This window comes from Hyaena hyaena, unplaced genomic scaffold, assembly GCF_003009895.1.
Source record: "Hyaena hyaena isolate Hyena2069 unplaced genomic scaffold, ASM300989v1 scaffold_26, whole genome shotgun sequence".
NCBI lineage: Eukaryota > Metazoa > Chordata > Mammalia > Carnivora > Hyaenidae > Hyaena > Hyaena hyaena.
In genome coordinates this window covers 4,762,477-4,784,445 of record NW_024080658.1, presented here as the reverse complement: position 1 = coordinate 4,784,445, position 21,969 = coordinate 4,762,477, and positions in this window count along the sequence as shown.

Below are 21,969 nucleotides of genomic sequence, written 5' to 3'. Positions count from 1 at the left end.
TATCTCCTCCCTCTTCCTCTCTTCCACCACTCACAACGTTAGACCAAGCACCCACTGTCTGTTGCCTGGACTGTTAGAGTAACCCCCAGTGGTCTTCTTTACCCACTCTTGCCTCTCCCTTTGTTTACTATATGGACTTTCCATCACCCAAAACAAAACTTCAAAATGAAACAAGGTGCTGCAGTGTCTGGTTCTGACTCACAGATCAGCCCATCTTTTTCCTGCTCCTTCTTTCCCTTCACTCCAACCACAGTGACTCTCTTTCAGTTTCTCACACTCTCATGCTTCTGTCCATCACAGGGTCTTCTCCCATGCCCCTCCCCCCGCCAGAAAGACTCTTCCCTCCTTGATATGCCTTGTTAGGTTTTACTCATCCTTCACATCACCACTTAGGCATTGTTTCTTCAAGGAAACCTTCTGTTACTTCTATGACCAACTCAACTTGCTTATCTTAGGCTCTTAAGGCATCATTTAGCACTTGTCACGTATGAAGTTGTATATTTGTGTATGACTATTTTTATTGTTGTGTCTTTCCCTAGTAAAGTATAAAATACACAAAGACAGAAATTGGCATTATTTTCACCACGAGGTTGCAGAATGTTGAACAGTGGCCTAGAATATAATAGGTCCTTGAGATAGATAGATAGATAGATAGATAGATAGATAGATAGATGATAGATAGATAGACTGACCAATAATGATGAATGAAACTAATAATAAATGCTATATATTCTTGGGCAGTGACTTCATCTTTCTAGTCCTGATTTTAACTCTGTTAAAATTTGGGATTAACAGGGGGAGCTAATGAGAAATGAACACAAAAAGGAATTAGAACTGCCTAGAACTGCCAACTATTCAAATTCCGTAGTTCCAAAATGAAAAAAAATTAAAAATATTTAATTTTAGAGAGGGTGTGTGTGTGATTGAGGGAGAGGGGGAGAGAGAGACAGAGAGAGACAGAGAGAGAGAGAAAATCCTAAGGAGACTCCACACTCAGCAGGGAGCCCGACATGGTGCTCGATCATACAACCTTAGGATCATGATCAAGCCAAACTCAAGAGTCAGATGCTCAAATGACTAAGCCACCCAGGCACCCCCAAAATGCAAAAAACTTTTTAATTCTAATGAAATAAAATACCCACAAAGAAAGCTGTGCTTAATGCTGAGCGCACAAATACATGTGTTTCCCCCCATAAATAGAACAAACAGATGCTATCTGTGAGGCCCACAGCACATCTGCACAGATAAAGCAACAGTGCTTGAAGCATCCTGGGAAACAAGTGATTTACATGTTTGCTCTCTGACATGCAAACTCGCGCGTTGTTTCCAGACAGCACTGAAATGGCCACATTCAGAGAATCATGGTTGTGGCTTGGGATGTATTCTTCAAGTTCACCTTCAGTCAATGCATCTGAGAAATACTCATATTAAAAATAATTTTAAAGAAAGAATTGCTGGCTTGAGGGCTTCTTCCCTCCCTGTCACTCTTCTTTTCTCAAGCTTTCACATTTAAGTGTTGTCAAGTTATCATGCACTAACTAATCAAAACAAAGGGAATATGAGAAACGTCTAAAAGTTTTATGCCAAGCATGAAAACCGCCTGAAGGATGTGGTGGCACCAGCCATTCAAAAGACTCAACTTCTTTCTGACAAAATAAGACTTTGATATGCTTACGGTATTTTCTTCTAAGGATCTCAAACTCTTTTTCTTTTTTTAAGTATGTAAAAAGGTTATCCAGTAAGGAGTTTTCTTAAGTAAGGTGGACAAACAGGCATATTAATAGGCATATAATATACTTTTTTAAAATAAGGCGGTAGCTGACATAAATTGAAAGTGATTTCTTTATTCCCATAAGAGACAGTGCTAAGAGGTGGGAATGGGAATTATTTGCTCTGGGAGCCCTGGCCACAGAACAGTTTAATCTAATTTGCATATGAGACTGGGAGTTCCTGGAATTGCATTCCCCTGTGGCCCTTACACTCCCACCCCTATTTCCACCACTGACTACGTGCTTTTTATGGTAACTAAACATGAAGCTTAGTAAAAGCAGCAAAGTTCAGCTAATCACATAGAAAACCCAGCAAATGTACTATAAAATGGTGACATCTTCAAGAACCTTCGGAAGTTACTAAAATAAACAGGGAATACTGTATCTACTGACAGCTAAGCCAAAAAAGAAAAAAGTTAATGTTTCCTACTCAAAATATTTTCTCCTTTCAAACTTCAGACAACTTCGCCCTGCCACACCCAACAACTTGTGACTGGTTCCAAACAGTGACACCAGCTGATGAAAGATGACATTCTTGCAACTCTTTCCCTCCAAGGACTCATGGTGAGATGGCCCTTCTCCAGTAGACTATATACTTCATCATCTGTGTCCGTCTTTCTGTCCCTGGAGAGGCAAGTTCCAAAGGGAAATCATCTTTCCGAGGCAGCTCTGGATCAAACCTTGGGAATTAAAACCAGGATGTGCAGATCAGCCTGGACTGCTGGCTACCCCCTCGGAAGCTGAGTCACTGACCTGGCGGTTCATTTAATCGCTTGGAAAGTGGTTAGACTGAACAGGACATGTAGTGATTAGTAATTCAGACTGGTCTCAGAGCTTCATGTTTTTCACTGAGAGACGCCAACTGCAGCCTCTCTCTCGGAGTCAACAGGAAGTAAGAATGGCAAGCCAAATTTGACACCACTTGACGTAACCGGGGATAGACTTCAGCCCTTCTTTCTCAACCCAATAACACAGAGATTTTGAAAGTGAGTCCTTCTAGCTAAACATATCAACCAAGTACCAGGGCAGAATGAAAAATCACAAATTGAAGAAAACTCATTTAGATAACTCAGACTTAACACTTTACTCTTACCTGACTATCATTTATTTAAAACTATAAACTTAAAAAAATTCTTTAAGTCTCAGATACAGTACTGAAGATGGTATGAATAAAAAGAAACAATATTTATTAAATAAGCCATTCCTCACACCAGTCAGAAAAAGATTGTGACTGAGGCAAACACAAAATCTATTTTCCTGATTTTTTTTCCATGATGCTGCGTTGTGGAATATCCTAAACCACGCACAGTAAGACATGGCCACTTAGTCAAAGTGAAACAAAGAGACTTTTTATGGAACATTTCCTATTTCTGGTTACAATTCCTGGTGCAATGACTGGTTCATGTTCAGCTATTTCCAACTATACTTGTGGTACTAGTAAGGAGATGTAAAATTTGATCATTTCACATGGTGTGTTCGGTAAAGGAAACTAATGTGGTTGTGTTTCAACTCACCCCTATTTTTTCTCTAGTTTCTGTCTTTCCTCTCCAATTCATCCCATACCTGGTTCCCAGATTACTTTTCCTAAAATATAATTTCTGTGCATGTATTCATTTGAAATTGGTTAGACCCTGAATGCATGGGATTGGTCACTTAGCTCGGCGCAGAAAAGAGAAGATGAACATGATGGTCTTGTACCTTCAGAGTTTATGGCCAGTGATATGTTTCTAGTCAAAAGTCTTCTGGTTGTCTCTAGGACTGTGAGATCCAGTTCCAACTTTAACCTGATATTCTTAAACTCCTAAATTTAGCCTTCACCAGAAGTACCTTCTCTTAAAGAGCCCACTATCAGGCTCACACTTTTGATTCTCCATCTCAGAGCCTCAAGGGCCCCTTCCTTTGCATACCCAAATTACCTTAAAACCTAACTCACTTAACTTTAACAAAACAATTTCTGATCTCCCAGTCTTTCTCCCTTCTTAAATTCCAATAGCCCAGATTATATTTACCAATTTTTCAGCTTGACACCATTCCACATACCCTGTCCCAACCAAAATTCAGCTATAAATGCATAAATACAATACATAGATACGAACATACATATATACATACCTATGTGTTAAAGAAAAGGGAGCCGGATTTGGGATATTCTTTCGATACTGAAATGTGGGCCAAGTGCTCTACTGGTGTCATGAAACTGGGATTTTTATTTCACCAAAAAAGGTAGGGGTTGGGGGGTGTCCCAAGCCATTTTATTAGAAGGAATATAAATTTCTCATGTAACCTAGATAGGATGATCTTTAGAACAAAATTAATTCTTACCATAGGAAGCTTTGCTTATATCAGATTCTTGATTAGAAAACAGCTGCTCCCTGAAATAGAAGCCCTGGCTCTTTCCCCACATCCCTCTGCAAGGTCCCAGAGTTTCTCCTTCCTGCTCCCTCACCCTGACCCTCCACCACTCACACTTCGACATCACCCCAAGGAGACAACAAACATAGCACCTCTCCCTTTCTTAGAGTCAAAAAAGGTTAAATGGAAGAAAGAGTCTTCCAAGGGCTTCCTTTTTGGTAAAGACAATGGAGTATCCTCAGGAAGAAGGACATCAAAATGGGGAAGAATCAAACAGGGGAAGACTCCTGAGGCAAAGGAAAGTGAGGGTAGGAGTGTCCATGTGGAAAACCCTTGAAGAACCTAGGCAATATGGCCCCATCTCTTCACGAAGGACAAATAATTAAGCTAGCTGTCTAAGGACCCGCTTCCTGATTCTCCCCTCTCTTCCTCATGATCTAGGACTCTGAGGAAGTTAGTTACCCAAACTTTTTGGAAAAAAAAGAAAAGAAAAAAACCAACAGGCACAAATGTGGAATAAACCACCAAGGGCTATCCCTGTAACTCACTGGTCATTATAAGTTACTCGAAATCCCTGACAGTGAGTAGGAGTCTAGGAAATCGTAAAGCTGAATGCCACCTTGCTCCCCAGCCCCCCTCCGGGCTTCCACCATCTCCAGCAGATATCCTGAGGGCTGAGGCATACATACCCAGGTTCCAACAGTGAAGGAGCAAAGACTTCCTTTGACTGTGGAAAACTAGGACATTTAAAAAGAAGCCTTCCTTTGACTCTCTTTCTATGTCTCTCCACCTGACCACTAATGTTTCAATCACAATTTAAACTGTTTCATCTGATGAATAATCTTCAGTCTTATGAATTATAGGGTCAAAATAGTTTCTTAAAACATGTTCTGAATAAGTGTCACTTTGGAAGAAGTACTCACGGGCAGCTATTGTATCGCAGCTATATATTTTTTTAATTTTTTAATGTTTATTTATTTTTGAGAGAGGGAGAGGGAGAGGGGGAGAGAGAGAGAGAAGCTCTAGAAGGAGCTGGGGCGGGGGAGGGAGGGGAAGAGAGAGAGAGGAGACACAGAAACTGAAGCTGACTCCATCCAGGCTCTGAGCTGTCAGCACAGAGCCCGACGTGGGGCTCGAACTCATGAAACACAAGATCATGACCTAAGCCAATGTCAGACACTGCACTAACTGAGCCACCCAGGCGCTCCCCCCTCCACCCAGCTATATTTCTACCTATGGATCACAGAGGCCAGCCTGACCCTGCAATAATTTTAATTTCTTCTTTCTAGGTTCCCCACAACTTTGAAGCCAGCTGCCATTCAACCCGGTACACAAACCAAACAGTATCAAGCATGTGGTATATCAATAGTTACAGCTTTTGTCAGGTATGCCTGCTATGGTCATTTATTATATGTGCCAGGATCACTAGGTCCTTAATCACTTTCTTTTTCTGTAAAACAAATAATAATAATACATACCCATAGAGTATAGTACATACCCATTGAACATAGAGTTCTAAGGACAAAATGAGTCAGAATGACCCATATGTATTTAGACCATGCATTGGAAAACTCTGCTGTTAAAAAAACAAAATATTTTAAGCTTAGCAGGTCATACAGTCTCTGTATTCACCTGTGTCATTGTTGAGCAAAATCAGGCACAGACTAATAACTGTGGCTGTGTTCCAATAAAACTTTATTTACAAAAGAGGTGGTAAGCCAGGTATGGTGCACAGACAGTAGTTTGATGGCCCCAGACTTAAAGGATAAGTGTCCAATAAATGTATTATTCTCACATTTGTTATCCCAATTAATAATGACAGTTCTTCATTTTCTCATTTTGCTTATCTTTTCTAGTAATAACTGTAACTGAATTCTAAATACCTCAACTTACCTATTATCACTGTGGCCACTGAGGAAGACAGGAAAGTAGGAGGAATTTTATCTTGCTTATACGTGCATATCATCTAGTGGTAGAAAAGTGTCATTGCAAGATTTTTTTTTCCAAATGTCTCTGACCTTGTTCTAGCACTTCCTTGGTAAGAAGGCAGCTTCCTCAGTCTGCCCACAGTGGGCATCTGCAACTAAACTACAGGACCAGTTCGATCTACCTGGTTTCAATGACCTTTCTAATGGTCCTTTGATGGGAGTTCTTATTACTCAGGGTTTTGTGTAGACAACACAAAGTGTTCACTGAGAGTGGGGGGAAATGAACTTATTTAAGAAATAAACTACTATTTATTAATCACTTAACTATGTTACATGTGTGTGTTTAATGATACTAACAAATACTTCAGAGAAACAATACAGTATAGGTATGTTTTCTTCTTAAAATTAGCCTTCACTTAAGTATCGAATGAACCCTTAGCACAAAGTAGAGGCAACTCTTTGAATCCAGGTCATAGTTTTCTCTTATATCCTAGGTCAGTAGTATCTCATGACTGATCACCTTCTATGCTTCATACTTGTCTACACGCCATGCTGACCCATACCACTCTTGCTACTGCCACTTATCATTGTCAGTAGAACTCACCACTGAAATTTTTCCGTCTGCAACTATGCAGAGTTTAGAACTTAAATAGATAATGTTTTCATAAAAGCCAGCATTCTAGAAATCTAGCTCTTCACTTTGAGTATTTTCTGCAGAGATTATTTCCAATTTTTTTAAATGCTTATTTATTTCTGAGGGAGAGACAGACAGAGCACAAGCAGGGGAGGGGCAGAGAGAGCGGGAGACAGAATCTGAAGCAGGTTCCAGGCTCTGAGCTGTCGGCGCAGAGCCCAAGGCAGGGCTCGAACCCACAAACTGTGAGATCATGACCTGAGCCAAAGTTAGACACTAAACCAACTGAGCCACTCAGGCACACCTAAATGCCATTTTGAATAGAAAAAAAAAATCATCCAGCTCTTTATTTCCTTGATGTTTCTCCCTCATTCAACAGAAGTCTTTTATGGACATTGGGGCGGGGGGGGGGTTACTTTATAAAAAGAATTCTGACCTGTACTAATCTGATTTTTCTTTCTCCCATGGAATCAATAAGAAATCACTGGGTTTATATCGTATTAGCAAGCTCATATCCCTCCAGTGGGCACGGCTGAGGGATGAAGTAGGGATTTGTTGCCAGTATTCTCCTAGAGAGAGCTTCCTGCTTCTGCAACCCACCCCACCCCCAAATGGCTCTGTCTGTTCTTCTTCTTCCTGAGAGTCTTAAGTGTGGTTTCTCAAACCGTCTCGCCACCAGCACCAGCACCACAACCATAGAAGCTGGCTACTTGGACTTGCTTCCCTGTCTTTCTTCTGATACTCTCACTTCCTGGACACCTGAGCTCTTTTCCCTCCATCCCTATTGCCTTGACTTAGAAGGATCTCCCTCCTCTGCTTTTGAGGAAATTCTCAACTCCATTCTACATTTCCAAACAAAAATCCCAGTTTTGTTTCCCCTAGATCTTGAAGCTGACCAGAAAAACTAGACTGAATTGGCCACTGCACTATTTGGACTCTCTTTGTGATTTTTGGCTACTTGCTCTTCCTGGTAGTTTACACGGACATGTCAGATTTTCCACAGTGGTCATGTAACATGCCCATTCCTCCTTACTCCTACCTTGGGATTCACCCAGCTAAGTTTTAGGATGCTTTTGGGATTTATGTATAAACAGAGGGCTGGGCATTAAAATAACCCAGACAAAGCTCTTACGAGGCCTTAATTCTGCCCCTGGCTACGATAGAAATTGGCTAAGAGATCACTGGACATCTATTTCCTCATAAAATAGTAGGAGATTGGACTCAATGAGCAATCAAGTGACTCTTAGCTGAAATAATCTATCATTCTAGATGAACTACATTATTTTCAAAGAGGCCACCAGGGTTCTAATTACAACCCACTCATCCTCATTTTAGGTAAAGTTGGGAAATAGGACTTTGCAATGCCTGGTTCTGTCAACCTTCTACCCTCTGTTACTAATATCTTGAAACTAGAAGTTCTTACTGTCATTATTCGGGTTGGGATAAATTCTTCACTTTTGGCAGTGTTTACTGTTTCTTCCATAAATACCCTTAGCATTGAAGGATCATCCAACATGGATTTGAAATTGTCCAGTTATAAATCTTGGACCTGATTCTGGTTGGAGTCATCCCTCTCACATCAAACTCCTCAGGACCCACACCTAGGGAGTATCTGGATTTAGTATGGACTTCACTATCCTCCATCGTACAAAGGATTTGGGGATCCTTCTGATGCTATATAGCTTTTCTTCAATTTCAGAATTTCTGCTTCCAAGTTCTACAAGAAAGAGATATTTTTGAATCTTTATTTGTGGCATATATCCTGCTTATGCCAGCAGATGCGTCAAAGATACCGCAACTAAAATAGGATTTTTATAGAAAAACAGAATTTAGGGCCTTAATTAATTGCTGACATCATATGTACTCCCTTAGAAAACTAGCTATTCAAAAATGACTCTGTTCCCTTCTAGCATAATTTACCCCCTACCCCTTCATTATTATTAAGGACATATGTACAGAAACAGGATCTGTGCCTTGTCAGACTTCTTCCATGCCAGCCGCTCATTCCCCAATTGATGTTCTAACCCTCCCTTTCTCACATCACAATTGGGTATTGTTCATGAGTATGCTCTTCCAGGAACAGATTGTGACTTTAGGTGGTGCAAGACCGAGGCGTCAGAAGCAGATGAACTCTTAGCTAGACAAGACTGGGACCTTACCATAAATGTCCTCAACAAGACACAAGGGAAAAAATAAACAAACACAAAGAGAAATAAAAATAATAGAATAAAAGGAGAGGGAACATGATTTTAAAGGAAATTCGGGGCCAAGTTTTTTTCAAAGACATGTCAGCTATTTTATAGGATGTACATAAATTTTCCAAATGTTCATTCTTAGGACAGAATAAGGAAGGCCCTTGTAGATTCAGCATAAATTTTGAGGTTTATTACTCTATGTTTCTTGTACATACAACCTGTCTTCCAACAAAACAACTATTTAACTGCTTTTTGTTCCTAAATATATATGTATACCATTACTTGTATTAATCTCACCACCTGAATGCCTATTCTCAGGCATAAAGAAAATCCATGCATTCTTCAAGGTCTTTCTCATATATCACTCTCCTCATCAAATCTTATGATATAAAGAAAGGATAATGAGCAAGCCATGGAGAGATCAGATTAGATGTTGCAGATGGACTCTGCCTAATTTTTTTTGGTGGTTTTAATTTTGGAAGCAGAGACACAGAGAACTTCAGAATTAACCTACAGAGACAAAGCCTATCAGAGAACTTTCTAGAACATTGTTGTTCCTTGATGGTGATTTAGTTGACTACTTCCTAAAAATCATTTTATATTGTATGTCCAAAATCATGCATTTGTCATAATTGTCAGGATGACGGTCTTTGAGTATGTACCGGGAAGAATGCCAGGTACAAAGGCAAACAAAAATACATGCAAATAAAAATACATGCAAATAAAAACTAAAGGAAACTACAAAGAGAAAACAGAGTTTCTCAACTGCAAGGGCTACATTTTATTGACACTTCCCATGTTCAGGAAGTTTGTTAAGCACTTTATACAATACCTAATACAATGAGCCTTCATTAAAAACAAAAACAAATTTAAAAAAAAAAAAGCCCTATGAGGTAAGCATGGAATATCTTCACTTTAACAGTTGGGGAAGAGGGTTCTAGAACTTGCTCAAGTTTCCACAGTTACTGTATGAAATCCCAGGTCAATCCAATTCTAGATCCTAAATTCTTAGCTCTTCCTCCTCAATGGCTTCACCATGATGTTCCAGAAGCAGGCCAGCTGTTGTCTCATCCCACCCAGCATGTTCTCTCAGCCTCTGCAAGCCCAGAGTTAGCTGCAAATTCATGAATTTGGGTCAACCATGGATCAAGAGTGCTTTAGAAACACTGGTCCTACAGATAAAGCTCTAAAGACAGTTGGGGCCCTTCAAGTTCCTTCCCTGTTCCCCTCACCCCCACCATGTTTCCTCATTTCCGCCAAACATTTACTTCTCACCTTCATAAACTACACATGCTCCTCCCATTGCCTGAAAAGCTTCCTGGAGAATGGCTACTCTTACATATTTTCTCTGTAAGCCTTTCTGTCTTGCCAGGCACAATTTCTTCTTCCGAATTCATCGGAAACATCTTTTTATACATGCACCTTTTAGCTTTAGCAGTTCACAGTACTTTAATTTCTTGTTCACATTTCATGTCTCCTACTAGCCTAGGAACTCGTGAAAACCTAAGTGCTCTGTCTTATTTATCCCAGCTCATCAATGCTTAATAACATGCACTGGATAAATAAACACATTAAAAGATGGATGTTTTACATATATACAAACATCTATCTGTTCAGAACTTTGAATGTCAGAAAAAGCTTGATGTGTCAATTCAATGCATAATTTTTAGAAATGTGTTATCTGCATATAACAGTTCTTTTAAAAGACATTTCTCATCAAAATGAGATAAATTCAAGTATCTCTGCTCTCCTATTTGAGAAACATGGTTCCCATCACTTTCATGGGAGACACGCTCAGAAATGAAAAGTGGAGTAGCAGTTGAATAAACATGTACTGAACTGAACTGTATGTAATTGAACTGAATTAAACTGAAAGGCAGTCTTAGCTCCCACGGATGGAGATCAGAGAGCTATTGGGGTAGAAAAGTCAACCCAGAGAAAAGAAAAGGGCTGCCTGTGGGATCAAGAGCTGTGGGTAAGGACTTCTGGACCCTGGCTGCACATTACCATCACCTGGGGAGCTCTAAAAAAAAACAAAACAAAACAAAAAAAACATGGATACATGGTTTCCACCCTCAGGGCATCTGATTTAATAGGATTGAAGTGGGGCCTTGGCATCAGTATTTTTTAAAGCTCCCTAGATGTTTTTAATGTGCAACTGGGTCCACTTGTATCTCATTTCAGACTCTGTGAGGCAAGATTCTACACCTTCCAACAATCAGCATGGCAGGAAAGCTTGCCTGCATCCAGAACCTCCAGAACTTGTGTGATGGGAGGAAGGGTGGAGGGAGGGTCACTTACAAGCATATCAGACACACCCTGTGGTACAAAAAGTCAGCATTCTGATGGTGATTTGGCTCCTAACAAGCAGTTCTTTTCTGCTTTTGTTGTATATGGTCGACACTGGGGTAAAAAGATCCCAAAGAAAACACTTGGGAAATGCTGTGATACTGCCCCAGCTATGCCTCCATAAGGAAAAGCTGCCTGAGGCTTCTTCCCCCTTCTCTGTAAGGCTTCTTCAGCACTTTGTTTTCCTGTTTGGAAACAAATGAAACTGAAAAGTTTCAAGATGCTTTGCTACAATTACACAATCTTTTTCCCTTCCCTCTCATCCACAGCCTGCAAAACAGCAGTCCCTAATCTTCCCTCCAGAGCCACTGGACGTTTCCCAGAAGGTCATTCTCTCCCTAAAGCTGCCGCTTCACAGCAAACTCGAAAACCACTTGGCTTCCCTGCTTTAGTGTTGTGTTTTTCTGCTGTGTTTCCAAAAGGCTCTTGGAAATTTCGTGTTTGTATTTTCCCCTTTTCTGGCTTCATGTTCTCCTATGTAAATGAAGAAAGCTCTTCCAGTAGGCAAAAACAACACAGTTGGAGAGTTTGCGGATTTCATACACATTTGCTCTCATTTAAAGTAACTTTGCATATAGCAGCATTCTATACTGCTTAACGGAAATCCAGAACAATTTAAGAAAAAGCCTTTTTAAAAATCAAATCCAATAAAGACAAAGCAAATTAAAATGGAGCCATACAAATTCATCTGAGAAATAAATATTGTAGCCATATTGCTGAATGTTATTAAATTTATTTCAACCTTTTGTTTTTCAGTTATAAAATATGCAACAATTCCCCTGCTAAATCTTTTCTCATATAGACCCTTCAGATTTGACAACTGCTTCCTTTTTTTGATTATGTTTATACATTTACCTTTCAGTACTACCTGAAACCCATACCACCTCCCCACAATTAGAAAAGGAAAAACAAAATCAAATGGTGATTAGGAAAGCCATGGCCAAAGAGATTTCCTATTGACTGTCTTTTCCAGGGCCAAGATTAGGTGAAGAGAGTGAAGCACTAAAGAAATACCGTCTGAATGCAAAAGGAAAACAAAGAATACCGAAAATGACTTTATTTAAAATTTTGATATTTTGTTCATCATAAAACACTTGCATCAAATTTGATTTTTCAGCATATTGCTTTAAAATACTATTTATCTTGATTACTGAATGTTTTGGTGAACCTGTCTTTTTTTGTGCCCAAGTCTCAGTTTTGATCCTCCTCGAAAGACTAGGAACCAGTCATAGAAACTGACATAGCAAAGGGTTTGAAAAGCAGATGTAGTCAAACTCTTTACACTGAGGAATTGAGAGCTCTGAGTCTGGGTATTCCTGGGTATTGGCAACGGAATTAGGCCAAACAAAAAGGTTAGTGTAATTAATTTCTCAGGGATCTTGGAGGCCCTTGAAAACTCCATTTGAGTCTGCAGATTGTGTCTAGAAGAAAAGCGAGGTCACATGAGTTACATGACTTAGAAGGTGTCATCTGAACAAAACCAGAACTCAGCCCAGAATGCTGCATTACCCTGCCTGCCTTATGAATCAAACTCTCTTAGTTTAACAAGGTATTTGCTGCTTCTCTCCCATGGGTGACACATAGTGCTTAGTGCTAGGATACAATTACAAATAAGATAGCTTCAACCCTGTTCCTACTGACTTCCCAGACTGGTGAAACAGTCAAAAACAGGTTAAAAAATTAAAAATCAATGATAAGGGTGCTATAATAAAAGCAGTAAAAGAAAAGCCTTAGCACAGAGGCAAGGACTCCTGATCCTGAAAAGAGCCTTTTCCAAGTGATGCCACAGAAAAGGAGGAATTAGTGTATCCGGACCCCTCTCCTCATGCATAAACTAAGATTCGGAAACTCTTGACAGTGTGTGCGGCTAAGACCTCCTGCAAAGCACAACTTGAAAACATACCTCAGACCGTCTGCATTGTGCAAATACTGCCTGCCATCTCCACACCCCTGTCAGTAGGACATGTGCTTTGAGTTGTTTTAACAGTAGTAATTATGGCTCACACTCAGCTATCTACACCCTCTAGTCTGGTTCCATTGGTGACCAGCGACAAACATTTGCTAAGCAGCTGGACAAGGGCAAGGGTGCCAAGTCATATAGTAAAACAATTTACCTCTATTTAAAGCTAAAGCCTATTGAAATGGAACCTTTATCCTTGATTTCATTATCAATGGTATGGCTGCTAATACCGTCCCATCAGCTACTTCACTTTGAAGAGTCTGAAGCTATTTATTTAAGATTCACTGTTGGGGTCATAAACTGTGTAAGTAGTTGGGCAAAGATGGTTGAGGGAAGATCTTTTACTCAGTCCCTACCTTTGTCCATGGATACTAAGTTCCCAGGACTGTGGATTTAGAAGAAAATTAAGCTCACTGATATGAACCAGTTTAACCTATAAGTAACATGTCTCTAGAATGTCTGACTCTATTTCCACAAATTATATCTTAAAGAGTGTAACCTGGGCCTCTTGTTTCTTGAACTCTATAGACACTGAGGTAGACAGACCTGTTAGGGGAACACTCATTCCCATTCCTGATGTTTGCTTCCAGCCAGAGGGTGATCAACGGCACAATTCTCCTGGCACCTCTCTACCCACCTCACTCCCTTCCCTCTTCCCTGACTGGCAAAGGAGCTGAGCTCTGTCATGTCCTCTTGAGGATGTCTGTCATCTGTCAGAAGGGAACGCACATCCTCTGCTCCTGTAGAGTGAGGTCAGGGCCCCAGACCATTTGGAAAGGTCAACCTGGCTACTGCAGGGGTTCTCTGTAAGGAAGCCATAGACACAGGCCCCCATTTTCACCTGCAGTTTCCTTTGCCATACAAGTGACATTTTGGTCTCTCCATTGGTTCAGACCTTGAGCACAGAAGGGTTTGCTATTTACTGTCCTCCTGCCCTGTGACCCAATAATTCTCTTTTAGTGTCTAAGTGTTTAGCCTGAGTCAACTAGATAACCAATCTAGCAACATCACAATGAAATGCTAGAGCTGGAAAGAATTTCCAGAAGCCTTTGAAACCAGTCTTTTGCTTTTCAGCACAATAGGGTGATATACAATAGAACTAACTGAGCACTTAACGTGCCATATCTCTTGTACACCTTTCTATAGCCAATAAATAAGTACTACCATTAGCCCATTTCAAAGATGAGGGAAGTTTTCAAAATCAGCCCAGTTTATAACTAGTGGTAGAATTAGATTTTAAAGTCAGATCTGTCTAAATTCACAGGCCCCTGGACTAACCTAGATGATACTACTTACCATCCCAACAAATGGATGGCCACGTTCTGCTTAAAGATCAAACATAATAGTTGATTCAAGGAACATTAGAAAGTTAAGTTCACAAGAGCATATTTAAAGATACAGAGCGTCTTGCCTGGCCTACGCATGACACCGGAGCCCTGAGACTTGTCAGTACAAAGCATTGTTCCAGCCATTAGTGCAGAAAAAACACAAGCTCTGCTGGGCAGATTGACTGGGAAAATATGGCGCTTCTATCAGAAGTTTGTAGTTTTAAGATTCCCTTGTGTTTTAGTGGCACCAACACACAAAGGGAATTAAGCCATTTTGATCTCCAATAATGAGAAACATGGCTGACGTTCAGACCTGAAACTATTTAACGCAAGTTAATCCTTGAAACAAATCTGGAATGAAATGAGGGAGAAAAAAAATCTTATTATGGTAGACATCAACTAATGGGTTGCATTTCTTTCTTCTCAATTAGAAATGGCAGAGGGGTTTTAATTATTTTTCCTTAGCAAGCACATCAAAACATATCTACACAAAAACACAGCAAATATGTTATAAACTTATTTAAGCCAAAGAGCTCGTCAACACTGTTTGCAATTATGAAATCATTTGGGGATATGGTATTTTTTTGGAAAGAATTGTTTTGCTCTTAGATGCAAACCACATCACAGTCCATCAGGCATAAATCTATTATTGTATCTTCAAGAGCAAAAATGGAAATTGAGCAATAAAGGCACCACTGATAAATGCAACTAGCCCCCCCAGAATCATTGGGAAGATCTCATTAGTTAAGAGAGATAACAAGGAATGTCAGGATTTCAAAATGCTCTTTTGGGGGAAAATATTGTTGAAATTAACTGTTCCCAGAGTTCCAAAGAGGAATTTGGGGGGATTTTAGTCCCCCATATCCATAAGTTATCATACATTAAAAGGAAAGGAGGCTTTTTCCTTGCTGAGCAGTGGAGGGCATAGTAGAGATGGGACCCAAAAATGAAACGCACTTGATGAGAGCTCAGCTCCAGGGGTCAGACAGCCTGCATCTCAATTCTGGGCTCTGCCACTTAATACCTGTATAACTCTGACCTATTTGTGGTTTAGTTTCTCTATTTAAAACATGGGATAAGAATAGGACCTAATATTATTTATATTTTTGCTGTAAGAATTAAGTGACATAATAAATATAAAGTGTATAAAATGTACTCTATAGACGTTTATTAATATTATTATCACCTTAATTATAATTTTGTCAGTTATCTATCAGCAGAAATACATGACAGAATATTAGATTTAAGTCATAATCTAGAAGTAGTGCTGAGTCAGGCCAAAGAGTCAGAATTGGAGATTTACAGATTCAAAATCCAGAGTCAATAAGCCAAAAATAAGGATCAAATGAGTTAGGAACCCAAAAGGCAATATGAGTAATGAAGAAAAATCCAAGGATAACAACTTTAGGGATGGTGCCAATAGTTGAACTACTTTGTTTCCAGCTCAACTTTGTCACAGTAGAGCTCCCCCACCAAATCAGATATTCTCCCTTTGTCATCTTCATCTAATCAATTATCACCCTTACCATATTCTGGGTCCAGAAGTCCCTATCTAAAATGAGTACAGAGAACATGGACCCAGTCATAACAGATTGGGATTCAGCACCAAATACCCAGTTTTTGAGAGGTATGGGGATGGAGTGGTTATTAGACAAGGTCCAACATTGGGGTAAAAGGCAAATATTTTCTCACAAAGAAGAAATAAATGCCCAGAGTCTTAATCCAAGAAGCTGGCCATTGCTGAACCCACAGTAAGTTTACTTTCATGTTGATAACTTAAGGGTTCTTAAATGTTCCCTACTTGCATACTTCTCAAAAATGATGATCTTATCTAGGGATTAACATTTTTTTTTTAATTTTTTTTAATGTTTTTTATTTATTTCTAGGAGAGAAAGAGACAGTGTGAGCAGGGGAGGGTCAGAGAGAGAGGGAGTCACAGACTGAAACAGGCTCCAGGCTCTGAGCTGGCAGTCAGCACAGAGCCCGACGCGGGGCTCGAACCCACGAACCGCGAGATCATGACCTAAGCGAAAGTCAGACGCTTAACCAACTAAGCCACCCAGGCGCCCCTAGGGATTAACATTTTTAAAAGTCAATTCTCAGGCTCCATATGAGTCAGAATCCCCGGGAGATGAGGTCTAAGAGTGCAAAATGCTCCCCAGGAGATCCTCATGCACACTGAACTTTCAGGATAACTAGACTGAAGACTCAGCTAGCCTAGGGCACTGGTCTCAACTGGGGCAACAAGGGCTATAAAAGGCCAAGGAGCCAGTCACATCTTATTTGTATGATCCGATCCTCCAAACTCCCCCAGTGCAATCTTTATTGAACTTAAAAGTTGCAACCATTCACCATCCAGTGAAGGTTATCAAAAACTGTGGGGACCAAAGAATAACTTAGTGACATAATTGAAAAACAAAAATTTCAGTGTGGTGGTGTATTAGAATCAACTGTGGTGACTGTCAAACTTTGAAGGCGTGTTGTCCACCATTACCTAAGGGATACAGGACAAAACAAAAGAACTGGAAAATGCAATCCCTATGTTGAGGTAGTTGTTGCAGAGTTAAGAAAATGATACAAACCCAGTAAGCACTCAGTGGGTATTTGCTGAAGTTAATTGACTAGGAGCTGTATGTAAGAACTTGAAAAGTTTGCAAGTGGAGTAAGAAATAAGACAAATGAATTAACATTCATTGAGTACTTACTTACCAAACCAGGTGTGGATACCAGACAAGATTCTTTTACTCTCTTACTGCCATGTCTGAAGCCCTCTTCTGAAGGCAACTACCACATATGCAGTCTCTAATGAGGTACACCTGTGGCATACTCCTAAAATAACAACATTCTACCATGTAATTCCTGGCCGTTGGGCACAACAGGGCACCTGAGAAAAGGACAGACAAGCTACCTCCTGCCCAATGGCCTATAAGGTCACTGCTTCAAATGTTTTACCCTTAAAGTAGCAATTAACCAACCTGCTCAGATTGCCTTGGAAATGCATACTAGCAATATGAGCATCTCTTGTAAACTTTATTTTGAACCCTTATTATTAAAGATTCTCTTCTCCATTTTAATAGTAGGCAAAACTGGAACTAAGCAAGAATAAACAATATTCCATATTAGCTCTCTGTGATGTCAAAGTCTATAGCTGTACAGACAATTGACCTAGAAACTCTAAAATGAATATCACAAAAAAAGAAAATCAATAAAAAGGAAAAAGTCCCTCACAACTGGAGCTATGTCAAAGCAAGCCATTACAGGATCAGTGGAATTTCTACCCAAAGGTTGAATAGCCTCTGCTTGAGGAGGCCAATCTGAGAAGGAAAAGCTGGACAAGATGGATTCTACAATCTCTTCCAACCTAAGATATTATAATTTATTGGCAAACAGCTGGGCACCACATTAAGTTAATTCCTTTTTTGTCTTGGCAAAAGTAAAATGTATTCTTGCAGAAACTTCTATTGGCAGTGTGGTTGCCTTGTAAAAGTAGAAAAGAAACTGGAAAAACTGTTTTTTTTTTTGTTTTTTTTTCTTCTCGGGATTTTCACATGGCTTATGGTAGAACAGGATTAAAGGGATATGCATAGTATAGCACAGTGGTTAAAAACACTAGTAGGGGTGGGCTTGAATCCTGGCTCTGCCCTTATGAGCTGCATGAGTTGGGACATGTTGTTTAACCTTTCAGAAATGCATTTTCCTCATTCAAAACAACTTACCTCACAAGGTTACTAAGAGAATAAAATAATGCATGTAAAGTGTTTGCCACAGACTATATGTCCAACTGCCAATAAATGGTAACCATTAAACAATATAGAGTACAGTTGGTTGATGGAACATCCATGTGTTTTTGAGCTGCTGTGTTACCCTGGTACTTGAATTGGCAGCTTCTGAAAATTCCTAGAGGGAGGAGCAATGCATGAAATAATGTATAATATGTAAGGAAGAGAAAACTTGTTTTTTATAGGACACGGAGACTGGGCTCTGGATTCCCACTGACTTGGTTTTGATTCCCTGCTCAATATCAGAAAGCTCTTGAATAATGATTTGGACCCCCTATACTTCAATGACCTAACCTATGAAACAGGAATACATAATTAGGATGCTTTTGGCCGCAAGTAACTGAATACCTGAGTACAACTGGCTCATACAATTGGGGCTTATTTTTCTAATACATCATGCGGTCCAGAGATAGTTCCAGAGTTGATTCTGTAGCTCAACTATTCAGATACTAAGTTGGTTTCTCTGCAATTGTCTTGGTTCCCCACTTATGATCTCAAGATGGCTACAATGGTTCCAAGAATTATATTCTCACATAAAAATGCCCAAAGCTAGAAGGAGCTGAGAAGCACTTCCTCTTGTGCAACAGCTTTGCCTTTTCATCAAGAGAAATATCTTACCAAGAAGCCCCCAGCAGATGTCTCCTCAAGTCCTATTGGCCAGAACTGGGTCACATGTCTACCTCTAAACCAAGTCGTATCAATACTATCATTGAATCATCATTCAGCACCCATGGCCACCACACATCTGAACAAATCAGAGTTCCGTTAGTAAGGAGCACTGTAGAGGTAGGTAGGCAAACAGTAGTAACTGCTCCTTTCATCTTCCAAGCATAGAGAAAAGCTCAAACAATACTATAATGTATCCAGAATATGGTAAGTACTCAATACATATTTGTTCCTCCTTAGTAATTAAAATACCTAGAAGCCATAATACTCTCAGATTAAACTATCCCCAGACCAGTAGTATTGACTTACATAGATATACTGGAATAACTATTTAATACACAAAAATATCTTTTCTTTAAGAAGATTCAATATCATGGGGCACCTGTGTGGCTCAGCTGGTTAGGCGTCCGGCTTTGGCTCAGGTCATGATCTCACAGTTTGTGGGTTCGAGCCCTGCATCAGGCTCTGTGCTGACAGCTCAGAGCCTGAAGCCTGTTTCAGATTCTGTGTCTCCCTCTCTCTCTGACCCTCCCCTGTTCATGCTGTCATTCTCTCTCTCTCAAAAATAAATAAAACATTTTTTAAAAATTTTTTTAAAAAGATTCAATATCATATACATGGAAATGTTAGGTCTCCACTTCATTTAAGTTGTATCTTAGTAAATGCTAATTTAAAAAATATACAGAATCATTATTTTGACACATCTCTACTGCTTCCAATACACTGCATTAATGTATCATTAGAGTCTTCATCATTTCCTGAGGGTTTATTGATACCTACAGAAATCATGTTTGGGGATAGGAAAGAGGTGTCATACATAATCATTCAGTTCAAAAGTTGATAGGACTAAAACAGAATGTGGACATTGATTTGTAGCAACAGGTATGAACATCAGATTGACCAGAGGGCTTTGAGACACCCTTATTGTACGTTTCCTTGTTGATGACTCTACATAGTGTTTAATACTCTGGTTTCTCTTCAGATCGCATAAATCTTTCGCCTTTTACATAGTGTTTAAATACTGCAAAGCTTTCCATCCATCCATGCCTTGTACAGTTCCCTCTACCCTTTATAAAGCTTGTTCCCATCTTGTGAAATCCAACTCCATTCTTTTCTTCCCTGCAAAGACTTTCTGGTCTTCCTCACTCCAGGGGCAATTATTTCCTCATATGGTCTCCCAAAGCTACACCTCTTTTGTCCCACTTAACACTGTCATGATTTACTCATGTGTCTCTCTCACTAGACTAAGAGTTCTTAGGGGTGAAAAACTGGGTCATGTTCACACTGATAGCCCCAGAGCCTAGTGCATTGTTCAGCATATATTAAAATAGCACAGGCAATAAATCTTTACTGAATGAGTGGTTTCAATGTTTTATGCACCTACTATGTGTCAGGCACTTGTAAAAGAAGCTTTAGATAGATCTTTAGTCTCCTGAAAAATCTATTGAATGAAGAGAATCAATCTCAGAGAGATTAACTGATTTACTTAAACTGAAGCAGTTTACTGAGGCACAACCTCGTTTTGAAACTATTTCTGTCCTGTCCTGCTCCAAAGCCTGGATATTCTCCAGTACGTTACGAATGCTTCATGGAGGCTTCATGGCTGCAGCAATGTCAACATTAGCCAAAAGTACCATTTATATGTTTACTTTGACTTCTCTTGTTTTCTTTTTTACAATATACAACTAGAAGTCATACTCTTCATTTATTAGAAAGAAAAAATAACCAAAGCAAATAAATTATTATTTTCATTTCCTTCTACTAGAGAAACTCAGTCCTACAGTGCTATAATGAAAAGCTTAAGTAAATGTGTGATTATTCTATAAATAAACCATCTCAAGCTGGTATTAATGCAGAGTAAAGCTTGGTCGCCTACTGCTGGGGTTTTAGGGTGATAATCACATCTCTTTTCCTACAAGTGAAGAGTAGATATAGGAGTCAAGTGAAAGATAAAAATATCTATTTCCGTTAAAACTAAATTTGAAAACAGAACTTGGTACCACACCAGACGCCCTTTAGGGCTCAAAGCAGACACCCTGAGCTGCTGTGCGTGTTGACTGCTGTGCATCTCATAGGTGATCACCCAAGAGTTGTCCTCAGCTGAAAGGGCCACCTCACCTGAGAAGTTACAAGCCCATCAAGCCCTCTCTCCACCCCACCCCAGCCCCCATGTCTCAAAGAGAAGCAACTTTACTGTGGTTTCTATGTGCCGTGCCCTTCCCCTGTGGTGCAGGTGAACCTGACCTGAGGCCATATCTTGCCTTGCTCAGCTCCTTCCCTTCCCCTATTCTGCTTCTCTCCTCTCTTGTGGGTTTTCCTGAAGAACACTCTCTCAATAAACTACATTTACTCAAATCCCCACCTCAGGCTCTTCTGCTAGCACACCCAACCAAAGACTCTTCGCTTAGATCTGAGGCCACAAGTAGGCTTTCTACTTCCACCACCCATACAGACACCCTGAATTTAATTTTATCACCACCACCTCAGTCACAGGAACAGCTGTGATGCACTGAAGTGGCTTCTGCAGAGAAAAGGAGGCCAGAAAGACACCCAAAATGTTTTTCCTGTACTTTTCCCTCCCAGGAAGGCAGAGTAAGAGTTCTCTTCTAACCAACACTAACCTATACAGAGCCTTTGTATGACACTGGAGAAGGCACATTTCAGATGGAAGAGTCAACACCAGGTGTAGACATGGCTTGGTGAACTGAGAACAGCTCAATTTCACGTGCTCTTGGCCTCTTACCCTGGCTCCTTTGTATAGGACCAACCCATACAGTGGTGATGAAGGCCTTACCCTATAGAAAATGACTGGGAAAAAGCTCCCCTTCCCACCATCCATATTGAGGGGACCAACAGCAACCAATGGACAAATAAATATCTAACCCTGGGATTCAAATCCTGGATGGCCTGTGCATTATCATGACCCTAGGCAAACTACTTCACCTTCTTTGGCTTCATTTTTCTCAGCTTTAATGTAGGGATAATAAAAGCACATTCCTCATGGTTGTG